Genomic DNA, 13,151 nt, shown 5'->3' on the forward strand with positions numbered 1-13,151 from the left:
CCTTCAGGAAACTTTCAGACAAGTTAAATAGTGACAATTCTCTCTGGATGGGACTCTGGGGAGCTCCAAATCAATTCTGCTCCCCTCCCAATGGCATGTAGGTTCCTGGTTTTCAAGGTTGCTAGAAAGCTGCAGAAAGGGGAATGGCAATAGGGCAAGTGAAATGCCACAAAGTTTCTTGTTCTTACCAAAATGCAGATATTTTTCTTGAATAAACGCTCCTCAGATTGTTGTAAGCCTTTGGTTAATTTCTAGATTTCTAAAAAAAATTATTTTAACAATTTTTGCTAGTGTTCTTGTTGCTTTTATGAAGGAACAGATTTTCAGAAATCCTTATTCAACCATCCCCACAGTGGCTCTTTCATAATCATAATTTTATTATTAAAATGTTGGCTCCGACAGACCTCCTGACCAGATGTCAGCTCTCATATCTCATATTTCAATTTTAACCTCAGTATCGTTCCTTAGCGTTGCCTAGGAAAACAAATGGGTTAAAATACATTTCAAGGAATCTTTTTTCCTCCACTTTAAAAATCAATGCTGTTTTGGTATACTGAATAAGAAAGGTTGTGGAGTTGCCAAAGCATTATAGGATAGGACATTGAAGACAGAACTTTGCAGCCCACCCAAACCAGGAGAGCTTGCATAAAAGCTTTTTGAAATAATTTTGTTAATGCCATTATTTTAAAGAAGAGTAACACATTCACAGGAAAACAATAATGAAGATTGTTTAAATAAAATAAAATCTTTTTGCATCTTGTTCATTATCCTTCCCAGAAGTAACCGTCTTTAAATACTTCTGCTTCAAGTTATCTTTGGTGTTTCAAACCTTAATTTTAAATAATATCTTTTTATTTCTTGATTTACCAATTTTAAATAATATATAAATGTCCTTCATGAAAAAACTGAGAACATTATCTTATTGGCTCTTTCTCCTTTATTACAACCACTGAACTTTGGTACTTCTATTACTTTTTGGGTTTCTGTTGACTAACTTTAAAATTATACATCTAACTTTACATATAATTATACCATGAGTAAATTTTATTTTTCCTTCTATGAACTTTACTGATTCTTTTAATCCTTTACCATATAAAATGAGTAAATTGGGTTGTTTGCATTATAAAATCTCTTTACATTGCCCCTCCTAAGCCCTCTCCTTTACTTCCCACATCTGACAGCTCTCTCACTACTTTTATATGTTAGGCCCCATAATATTCAGATTCTGTTTGGTAAATATTAAGTCATTCATTCTTGGTCTACAGTTTAATTCAAACTTCAAAGATCAAAAAAGAGCATTTACAGCTTATTATTATATAAATAGTATTTATTGCAGAACCAGGTAGGGTGGCAAACTTTTAAAGAAAAAATATTTCTGTGGCACTAAATTTTCACACCAAAAAAGAAAAAAAAGTTGAAGATAAAGGACAAATTATAAATCTTTCTTTAAACTCCATCAAAAAATGCTCAAAATTGTGTCCTATAATATTGACTTCATATTTGAACCAAAAATATATGATAAATTGTTTGCTTTTTCTGTCATTATAGGGGCATTTTCTTCTCATTACTGATAGGAGATATCTATGCCATTGTCTGGTTAATACTATAATTAGCTTTTAAACTACACCGTTTGTCAAATAAACTAATTTTACATTGATTTATTACCATACCTGTTTCCTAGCTTTGGTTCTAGGAAAAAAAATGCTGTCTTAGTTCTAATATTTCCTAAGTTCCTGGTCTTCCTCCTTTGCATAGATTCCTTTGTGAGTTGTATTGTTAAGGTACAATCCTTAGAAAATATTTTTATTTGCAAAAAATGTTCATGGGAGGTAATCGCCCTGAGTCTGTCCACATCTAGAAATGTTTTCATTTTGCCCTTCATTCTTTATTAATATTCTGGCTTAATATAGACTTATAGATGGAGATTTATTTTTCTTGCAGTATTTGAAGACCTGTTCCATTGACTCCTACCATCTGGATTTGTTTTGAGAAGTCCAATTTTGTTGTAATTCTTCCTCCTTTGTATGTAACCACCTTTTTCTTCTCTATGAAGCATCTAAGAGCTTCTCTAGGGAAAGTGGGAAAATATGCAAAAAAAGAAACATACTCATTATGTAGTACTACTTACAGTGAACAATATTTACCTAGACATATTCATGGCTGAGTGACTACTTAACAGTTTTGTTATTGACAGGATGGGGAAAAGAGACAAGGGTGATGTAAGAGAGTCTTATTATTAGGAAGTCAACTGATGTCTATTTTATAAATCAAGAATTAACAATGTCTGCACATTATTTGGAAACAAAAAAGAATTTAACCAAAGAAAATGCAAATGCCATTGAAAACCATTGCCTCTGGGAAATATAATATAGATGTAGCTATAAGCATATATATAATGTCAACAGGAGAAAACGGCTATGAAGAAAAATAGTGCAGGGTAAAGTAATTTTTAAAAATAGAGATTAGCAACTTTAGCTAGATTGTCAGAGAAGGCTCCTTTGTAAATGTGGCATTTGAGGAGATGACATATAAGATGATCTGGGAGAGGCTATTTCAGGTAGAAATAATAACTAGTGCAAAAGTCTTGAGGTAGGAGTACACTTGGTTGTTCAATGGACAGCAAGAAGGTCAATGTGATTGAAATGGAGAGGTGTTGGGAAACGAGTCTGGAGAGGTGGCCAGGAGCATGATCTTGTAGGGTAAAGGAAGGACTTCTAAATGTGATGGGAGCCACTGAAAGTTTTTGAGAAAGGAAATATGATCAGATTTGTCTTTTATAAGTATCACTGCAGCAGCTATGTAGAGGAGATACAGGTGCTAGGGCACAAATTAAGAGGCTACTGTAATATCCCGAGAGAGATGATGGTGACTTAAACTAAGGTGGTATCTGCGGAGGTGCTGAGAAGTGTTGGATCTGAAAAGTATTTTGACAGTAGAGCAACAAGTGTTATTTATTACGTGTGAATGTAAAAAGTATCCATGAAATAATATAAGATTTTCATCCTCAGGGACTAGGAATGTCAATGCCATTCACTAATATGGAGAACTAAGATGAAGGGAGCCTCTTGAAGTTAAAAAATCTGAAATCTGCTTTGGACATGCTAAGTTAAACGTCCATATTTGCCTTATGTTTCATCACAGATATTGAGTAGAAAGTTGTACATACACAACGCGGTTCAGGAGAAATATTAGGGCTAAATATGTAATATAAAAACATCAACACACAGATACTACCCAAGGCCCTGGAAATGGATACAACTACCCAGGGAATGATTACGTATAGGGGAGAAAAGTTCCAAGTCTTGAACACTTGAAGTTGAGAAAATGAAAGCAAAGCCAGCAAAGGAGAGTGAAAATAAGAGGCTTGTGAGTATGCTAGTTTGGAAGATGGGACATCATGAGAAAATGTTAATTAAGAATGTAAGAGGAGAAGTAGATTCTTGCAGAGTATGGAATCAACTTATGCATATATATGTTCAGTTTGAGGTGCCTTTCATTCAGCCAGATAAGTGTTCATTAAGAAGATAGGAATATGACTTTGAAGCTCACAAGAGTGCGTGAGACTGGCAATAGGAAATTAAAAGTCAAATATAGAAAATGATGGTTAAACTCAAGGGTATGAAATCAGATTTTTTGGAGACAACATGTGAAGGAAGAAATAGAACACTGAGTCTCTTGATGTACCATGGTCAGTAGAGAAGCCTGAAAGACCAATCAGAATTCTGCATTTCCTGATGTAGAATTTAGAGTAGGAAGTTTTCAGTACCTATTCTAACTCCATTAACAACTGGCTGCATGGTGTAAGATAATCATGTATTAATAGGGAATTAAAATAATAATTACTATTGTACATACCTCAGAGAGTTGTTGCAAGAATAAAATGAGATCATGTGTGTGACAGTTCTTCACAACATTTTCTATTTCTTTAGCACAGAGCTATACAAATGAGAGTTATTTAATTTTTTTCTGTTTGGCTTAGAGCACAGAATCTTTCAGAGTGGAGAGTCAGGACAGGTTCCATGAACATATGGAGCTCCCAGGGGGCTTGTGCAGGACTCAAGGAAATGTCCAGCTTTACCTGCTGGGCACAACGATTTTGCTGCTTCAACCCATCTGCTATGGAAAATGAGGAGCCAACAAAAAAGGGAGAAACAGAGGTGAAGGCACCTGATAATGAGAGCTTTAAGAAAGGGAAGGGTAAGTACATGCCGTCAGGTGAACCCAAAAGTCAATAGAGATGAAAAGTCCATTGGACATGACCAAGAGATTATTGATGCAATCTGCTGATGTATAAGAATGTGCCTTACCTAGGCTGGTGCCTGTTAGCTGGCAGAAGTGTGATGCCCTTCTCTGCTAGTATCAATAAAATGGCACGAGATATTCTTGCTCCATTCCCAGGTATATCCTGAGTCATTCATTTCAACCCAGCTTACCCAATCCTTACCTTCAGAGGTCTTTACTCTTGGAATCAATTCTTGTTGAAGACCTCATATTATCTGCCTCAAAACCACTGATCCACATTGCCATTCTGTTCTGACCTCTGGCTGGTATATTTTGAGAGCATTTTCTGCCCTGATTCTTATTTAAGCTGTTTATTGGATATTGAGGGAGTCTGATGGAGCTGGAGGAGGCTGTACTAAAACATCATGATTATGAGCTTGGGCCCTGGGGTTCAAACCCTAGCTATCCCATTTCTTAGCTGTGTCCTTGGCCAGGTTATTTAACCCCTCTAATCCTCAACTCTCTACTCAATTTTTCCTAGACCCCAGTGCCATGCATATGGCAGGTGTTCGATATTGAGTAAATGTATAAGTTCATACAGATGAAAAAAACAAGACCCAGTATGATTGATACATATCTAATTAATAGCTAATGAAAAAATGGCAATCCTCCATATTAAAGCCAAGCTACATGTCATTTCTTAGAAATAAAGTTAAAGTCTCATCAAAATGATAGATTTTATTTAGCCAATACTTCATAGTGCTAGATATGACACTCAGTGCTTCATAATTTCCTTGTGAATTTGGTATAATTATTGTCTCCATTTTACCTATGAGATAATTGAGATACAAAGAGATTACAGAACTAATATGATTCCTAAAAGATTTACTCAAGGAATACTGTGACCCCTATCAAATAGCCTTTTTGAAATGTACTAATTTGGACTACCATTTTCTCTGCCTCTCTGTTCCTAATCGTCACAGGTTCTTCCTCCCTACTTGACCACAGGCATGTCTCAGCATTGGGAAGGGTCCTAGGATGCATTGTAAAAGAAAGTCTGTAATTTTGGTGCATCAAGGAACAAAAGTGTGGAAACATCCAGCCTCTGGCTGCTGGACACTCCCCTTCTTCCTTCCCATGATACTGTCTGTAGTAAAGAATAAAGTGTTATTTAATATTCTGAGTGTACAGTCCTATTTTTTCTTAACATGGCAAGCCAGAAACAGCAACTAATATTCCTGGTTCTCTTTTTACCTTTCACAAGATATACATCTACCTTAGAGGCTTCAGTGAACAAGAACAGCCTGGATAGTTTAAACCTAGAGCTAAACTACTTGAGGCATTTTAAGGTACTACTACTTCACTATACATAAATGGGGTGGGGGGCTGTGTTAAGGGCTAGAAGAATATATGAAGAGAAAGTGGCAAGCAAACCACGTGGAAAGCAAACCAAAGAATCAAAACAGTTGCTCTATCAAACTGAATATTCTTGCGCAGAACTGAGTATTCTTTGCCCTCACAGTGTTTTGAAACAGTGTCATAGAGTGCCAGGCATATTCCAAAGGAGGACCCTGGAGAGAGGGCTTCTGAGCTGGGCTATCTTTAAACTACTTCCAAGTTGACTCTGGAAAGATCACACGGGATTTTAGAAAAGTTATTATTATGACTCCTTATAAAATTACAATTATTGAATCAACTATGAATCTTGCACCTACCTTGGAGATACAAGCTAAATACCTTGGACCTAGAGCTACTGCAAACCAGAATACTTTGGGGCATAATGTACCAAAAAAGCTTCCAGAGGCTTGAATTATCATAGTGTAAATATCCATCTAGCAGAGCAGGTAATTTTCTCATCACTCATCCTAAGCATTAGAAATAACCCACAGCAGCTGAACCATTTTGGAGCAAATTTTCCATCACCTTCCTTCCCTGGGTGGTTCAGGCCTTTGCAAACCATGAGTAACATGAATCTGCTGGCTCCCTACTGGCAAAGATGATGATGTTTTCCTGTTTGTTTTTGTTTTGTTTTAATCATGCCATGAGAAAATCCTAAGGCAAAAAAAAAAAAAATCTCATTATCATATTCAAACCATATTTAGGGTTATCTGGTCATCCTTAGCAGATTTTTATGTACCCAATATTTATGTTTCTCAAATTAGACTCTTTTACCTTTCCCAGAGCAAGATGAAGAACCTCTCAAACAGCATCATTTTCAAAGCAAGCACTAGCAATGGAAAACACTGTCACCACCAGCAGCTAATCCTGTAGGGTCAGGGTATTTTCTGTAATACCTTGAAATTGTCTGCCTCCCTCTTCTTATCTGTCATTTTTAAAGATGTCAGTGTGGGGTATCAGTAGTTGAAAACTCAGAATACCAAGCCAGTCCTTCCCTGTGATTGCTACATAGCTTTTGCCTGCAGGATAAGCCTCCATCACTGACGTAGTTGCTTTTTAACTTTTTTTGTTGTTGTTTAAGTTGGAAAATCCCCCGCCTCCTCCTCCATTCCTTCACAATGCTTTCTGCCTGAATGATTTCTAGTCTGAGGGCTATACACATATTTTGTTTCTCCCTCTGCAGGTTTTTTTTTTTTTTCTCTTCAAACTTCCGCATGCTGCTTTTTTTTAAAGTGTCACACTTTGGACAAAATGACTATAAAGGATTTTGCAGTACACTGCATTCAAACCCCTTTCCCTCTATTCCAACTTGCTTTATAATGAAAGTAAGAGCCATAATCAAGATACTTTTGTTGGCAATTAAGTCTCTAAGGACTGCAGATTTTCTTCTTTATTGTATGGAAATCTTAAATGTTTAAAGAATAAGTAAACAAATTTCAGCAACATGTCTTTTTTAGGAATTTGGCTTTAATAAACATCCAAACACTGTTAATTATTATGGCATAAACATTAATACGTCAAAAAAGCCTTCAGGTCAGGGAATCTTTAAGACACAATTATGTCTACTGATTGCGATTAAAAGTATCATTTATTAAATTCTTAACAGCCCGTCTCTTTCTAAACGCAGCGCCTTCACAACTCTTCTTCCCTTACCCCCACCCCGCTTCCCTCCCTCCGCAATGGAGTGCAATCAAAGGCCGTATTATTGCCTAAGCTTGGCTCTCAGGCCAGCGATGTAGGGGTGTGTGTGTGTGTGTGTGTGTGTGTGTGTGTGTGTGTGTGTGGTGGGGCAGGGGAGGAGGAGGGTGCAGGGGAAGAGGTTGTATGCCGCTTTTCCGAACCCAGATCTAAATGGTTTCTCCTAAGCGAGACAAGGATTTTCCATCGCCTAAAAGAGGCCATCAAGTTTTAACATTGCGAGGCACGACTTCTAATCGCATCCTTCCCGGAAAAGTACAAACAGTTCCTCAGACGAGGTCCCCCACCTCCCACGCGCTCCCCAGCCCGCCCTCCCCGCGGAGAGCCCCGCGACAGCCTCCCCAACACCTGTGAATCATCCGGGACGCTGCCACCGCCGAGCGATCCGCGCACCACCCCCTCCCCAGGCCCGTGCACGGCCAGGGAGGACAGTTAGGATTGTTGCTTTATAATTATCACTTTTAATCTCTAATATGATCAGCACAAGTAGCCTTTGTCTCCCCGCCCTGATTTGAGCATCCTAGGGCCCCCTGAGGCAGCCTGCACGGGTACCCGGGGTTTGCGCATTGAGTGAACCACCAGATTCGGCAGCGTCCCAGCCGTCCTTGCTCTGAAGCCCCCACCTCCTCCTGGCCTTTTGGACAGTTCCCTCGGGGCGTCCGTGCCTCTGTGGGGTACCCCTAAGACACCCAGCACGAAACCCCAGCGCCGACTGCAAATTCCACCCAAAGCAGCGTCATCCGTTTTTGCCCTCGGCAAACAACTCAACTTCAAGCCTCGAGTCCTCGCAAACCCACGCTGGCTGGGCTAACTCCGCTTCCCTTCTCCTTCCCCCGACTCCTGCAACAGCTCAGAGAGCCTGGCTCTGACGTACTTCAAAATAACGTGCGCCAGCCTCGCTCCCCGGCTGACCACAGCAACGAGAGCTGCAAGCCCTCGACGCTGCTTCGATAACATGAAGCAATCACTCATAAAAATAGCAACCCACGTAGCCTGACCATATATGGTACTGGCGAGGGTGGACGGGGATGCCCCTCCGGACCCTCTTTGGAGAAAACAAATCGCCGCAGAAATTTCCCCCACCCCTCCCATCACTACCTTTTACCCCCCTCTGCCTTCCCTTCTCCTTAGATGACTCAATCACCGATTCCACTGAACGGGGGTGGGGGTGGGGGTGGGGGGAAAATATACACACACACACACAAATTATACATATATTATACATGTATTATAAAATATATACACACATACATATATATACACGCACATATGTACACACACACACACACACACCAAAGAACATCAAGAATGCAGTTGCGGGATGAACGCTTTTGCCCGAGACCGAGTGTTAAAATGGAGTCATAAGAGTCGCCCCTTTTGGGTGTTTATAGGAGGTGAAAACACGGAGGTTTGCAGGGCAGCGCCGGGGAGCCGAGTCAAGCGCGCCGCAGCCCGGGCCCCGCCTCCGCCCCCGCCGGAGCCCCGCCCCCACTTCCTCCCGCCCCTCGCCGGGCGGCTATTAAAAGCTGCTGACGTCAAAACGGACGGCCATCTTTGATGAGGGCAGAGCTCACGTTGCATTGAAGACGAAACCTCGGGGAGGTCAGGCGCTGTCTTTCCTTCCCTCCCTGCTCGGCGGCTCCTCCACACTTGCAACCTGCAGAGGCCCGGAGAACACAACCCTCCCGAGAAGCCCAGGTAAGGAGCCCCCTCCCCAGGTCGTGGTTCTGGCTCGGGATGGCTGCATACCCAGAAGGGACAGCAGCTGGGCATTCCGAGTGGGCTTGGGTAAATACAAGTATTGGTGCACTTAGGGTGCGGTATTCCGTGTGTGCACGTCTGGTGGGGGCTTTATAAAGTGTTTTCGAGGTGAACTGCTGGGGGAAGGGGAAACGGGAGCCCTGCAAATGGAGCGACGGGAAGGAAGAGCGAGGGTACGTACCGAATAATAACTTACTCTTTTGAAACAGTAGTGGGACCCCCTCTTTCTTCCATTTTGCGATGCAGTTTTCAGAGATATTTAGGCTGTTGGGTTCCCCCCCGTCGTTCTAACCCTATTATTTTGACTGTTGTCGTTAGGGTACTATTATCCAGGGAAGAATTAAGGAGGAGGCAGGGTGTGGGTGCTGGGGAAGCGAAAGGAGAAAGGGGGAGTTCCCGCCCCGGGCAAGCTGAGCTGCTGCAGCGACAGCAGCCTCCATGCCCCGCAGACTTGATTTATGCCGCCTGCTCCACGTCAACTGCAGGCTAGCGGGAGGCGGGCGGGTCGTGCCAGGTGGGAGGGCTCTGCGGAGGGCTGGCGCGGGTGGGCTGGCTTCGGGGACTGCGGCGGCCCGCGCTCAGCACCCTGGATAGCAATACCGAGGGCTCGCGCGGGCGCCCTCGACCTTTCAGCACCGGGGACAGCGGTCCGGCCGCAGCGCCGCATCTGCCTGCGGCAGAAATGCCTGGCCAGGGCTGGATGTGCGAGGGCTGGAGACCAAATTGTCTCTCTGAGACCCTGTTCTTACGGGGACCCTTAATAGAGGAGTCATAGTAGGTTAAAAGAAAACAAGAAAGAAATAAATCTTGCTTACAGAGACTCCTTTACAGACAATTTCCTGTTTCCCCTCCTCACCTCCTGCATAGCTTCAACAAAATAATAGTCTACTTGTGGAAATCTATGTTGCCCTCTGACCCTTATTTTAGGTAGAAAATAAATACATTTTTTAAAAAAAATAGGCATTTATCCTTCAGCAGGGTATCAAGATTTTTGTTTGGTTTTGTTTTTTAACACAGAGTAGATCTGTCTACAGATCTTGGGTGAGTGTGAGTACTGTATATACAAAGAAGCCAATACTATCTGTTTATAGGGATGATACATCTCTATGTTTCCATTTGATAGAAATGTGAGATTAGCTTAACTAAGCAGAATCAACTTTAAGAATGAATCACTGTTCCTTTTCCTTCTTCCCCCATCCTTGCAATCAGGCATGAACACAAGTATTCATCCACAAAAACACATATCTGAGAAATTTTGCTTGTCCTGTACTGAATAGATTTAATCTCTTTGGCCATGGTTTCTGAATTACTGGAAGTATTTCCTATCAGCACTGGTTATCACAGGCTGATAGCTTTAGATTTTGACAAGATTAAGACTGGTCTTCCTCAGGAGAATCGAAGTGTGTCCTTCAGGGGAACGCAGGTAAAGAACCATGGTGTTAAACTAGAACTGAACTCTGACCTAAAGATCTACTGCAATTTCTCTTATGGCACTGCGGGATTTTGCTGAGGTGGTGATAACTACTTTAACCATTTTCTACTCTGAGGCTTGGAGTATCTGAGAGAGCAAAAGTCATCAGTGATATTTCTCTCTGTTTGATATAGATAAAACTGGCATAAAAATGACCAGTGTCAAAATTATGCCATTTGAGTAGTTAGCAAAAAAGAGTAACAGCGTCATTGTAATAATCTATACAACACATTAAAGAAACGCTATCATGATCCCCTTAAAAGACCCCAAATGAGACCTTGGATTGTGTTTAAATAGTCATACCTCCTATCATCCGTATGCTACAGATACTAAAATTTCCTGTCCATATACAGAAGGTGATTTCATTCCCAGCTATTTAATTATTTCCTAGTTTTTTTTTTTTTATAGATGACTATGTGTTTCCATGTCTGTATATATTGATCTGTTATTGTGCATGGATGTAAAATTATTTGGATGGACATTTATATAAGAGTATGTAAATGTATAAGAGAAGTTTATAACTTTGCAATCTGCAGACAAAAATAAACTGTGTTTTAGTGGTAGAGGAGAGAAAATATGGGTAGGAATTTTTAAAAATGCTTTAACTTCATGCTGCATGTCCAGACAGCTGTCTGCGTAGTTGCGTCAAATGAAAAGCCTAATGCTGCCGGAATTACGTGCTTGGACATTAGTAATTACTGCTGGGTTTGTTTGCTAGTGGAAGACTGGGGAGGAGCGGGGGAAGTAGAGGACTGCAGTGAAGATGTCAAAGGGCACAGAGCTGAGAGAAAGAAGCAATGTGCACAATTAGAAAGCTAATTTTAGAATAACTTACTGAGAAATTTCAAAAAATATATCATTGAACCATGAATTTAATATTTATATCATTGACAGCTTCTGGGGAAAAAATTGAGAAATTTCCTATTTTAAGTTTGAATTTTTAAAATCCAGGGCAATGCGGTGAGAAGAGGCAGGAGCAGACGGACATAGGATGAGCCAGGAGTCATTCACACAGACCCTCTGATGCCTGTTTGTTCATCGATATTTACTGCATTACCACCTCAGTGTTCAAATTACAGAATAATTGACAATCCTCTTAACCTCTTCATGGCAGAATCTCCCAAGAATTCACAATTTTATTTTTATTTTGTTAAACACACATATCCACACATGCACAAACACAATGCAAATTACCTCTTAATTAGCTTGTCTAAAGATATTCCTAAGCTCTAAATGTTAACCCTTGAGTGAGGGTTATCAGCTGAGAGACATGTTTCTGCTAGTGACACTTAGAAGCTGCGTAAGCAGTCGGCCTTCAGCATAACATGGAGGTTTGACGATTAGTAGAAATGAGAAAAATAGTCTGAGAAAGAGGTTGAGAGAAGAGACATGAAGGAGAAAAATAGAAAATATGCTTTTTAGATAATTCACTATGAATAAACAATGTTTCTCACATTACGGGACTGCTTTACAATTCTATAAAGGAGGAAAATCCATGTTTTAAGCCTCAGCACTGGATACTTTCTGCAATGTCATCCCTTGTCAGCAAGGACCAACCTGATAGGAAGATATTGATCAAGCGGTATTCACCAGATACAGAAATTAATCCCATGGGAGATATAAAATCTCATGGTTTTTGTCTTGACCTCAATAAGTTTAGCATCTAGCAATCTTAATAAAAGCAATAAACAATAAGTTAATAAATAAAACCAGAATCAAATGCAATAAAACATTAGAAGACAAATTATGAGGACATATGTGATTAATTTCCAAGTGAATGTGACCAACAGTAAGTAACGTAAATTCAGGAGGGTAACATCACAGTGGACTGGAACAATCTGAGAGAAGAGGCAGGCCTTGAGATGGCTTTTGGAGGTTTCAGAGAGATGGGAGAGTTCCGCTAAGTTGAAGTCACAACATATGCAGAATATCACGTTAGGCAAGCCCACTCTACAGTTAGCAAACCCTAAAAATGCCCATTCATTTGGGTGGAGTGGGAAGCTGGGAGAGAATAGGCTAGGATGCAGAGTTGGAGCCTTCTGTAGAAGGGTTTGAATGTCAAGCTGAGAATTTGGTACTTTATTCTCTAAAGTTGATTTCTGAGCAGAAGCTGATATAACAAAGTAACCAGGTCCTTTTACTATCCAGAAATTACTATTGACAGAGTGGATTTAATTTGCATTCTTCCAGAAGTAGAGGGGAGCAAATTGGTATCATAAGAGATGGTCAATGAAACAAAATCAGTCCTTACTGAAGCATCTTTTAAGATCACTTTTCAGGATACATATACCTACATAGACATATAGTTCCTGCTTGGAAGTTAATCGCAAGTTTCAATTTTCCATCATTGACTAAAAGAAATTATGCAAGTTGAGCACTTGCCAGGCAGATTGAAAAGAAGGTCAAGAATCTGGTGATGAGATGCCCCAGAAGGTGCACTTGAATAATAAACATGGTGCCGAACACTCTCTTGCCCTCTGTGAATATTCAGCATTGTCAAGTGCACTGACTGGAGGAATGAAAAAAGTTGTCAGTTCTTCTGAGTGTGTTTTGAGCAGCATGACAAATAGAACCAGCCTCACGTGGCTAAAAATGGGAGGAA

The 13,151-nt window shown here is 40.6% G+C and overlaps 1 protein-coding gene and 1 long non-coding RNA gene across 5 annotated transcripts in view; one reads left to right on the forward strand and one right to left on the reverse strand.

Annotated features, from left to right (window-relative positions):
• Positions 1-9,541, reverse strand: part of LOC105481526 (uncharacterized) — a 203,165-nt gene extending 193,624 nt beyond the window's left edge. The window contains exon 1 of the long non-coding RNA XR_987013.3: positions 9,275-9,541. This is a non-coding gene — a long non-coding RNA (uncharacterized lncRNA). The remainder of the gene's footprint in view (positions 1-9,274) is intronic.
• Positions 8,860-13,151, forward strand: part of LOC105481524 (synaptosome associated protein 25) — an 87,722-nt gene continuing 83,430 nt past the window's right edge. For 2 of the 4 annotated variants that reach the window (XM_011741161.3, XM_011741158.2), the window contains exon 1: positions 8,860-9,015. The gene's annotated coding sequence lies outside the window, so the exon portion shown is untranslated. Of the gene's footprint in view, positions 9,252-13,151 lie in introns of all 4 variants that reach the window. The other 2 variants (XM_011741159.3, XM_011741162.3) reach the window with 2 other exon arrangements.

The sequence above is a fragment of the Macaca nemestrina genome, chromosome 15 (genome assembly GCF_043159975.1).
Source record: "Macaca nemestrina isolate mMacNem1 chromosome 15, mMacNem.hap1, whole genome shotgun sequence".
In the NCBI taxonomy this organism is placed as follows: Eukaryota; Metazoa; Chordata; class Mammalia; order Primates; family Cercopithecidae; genus Macaca; species Macaca nemestrina.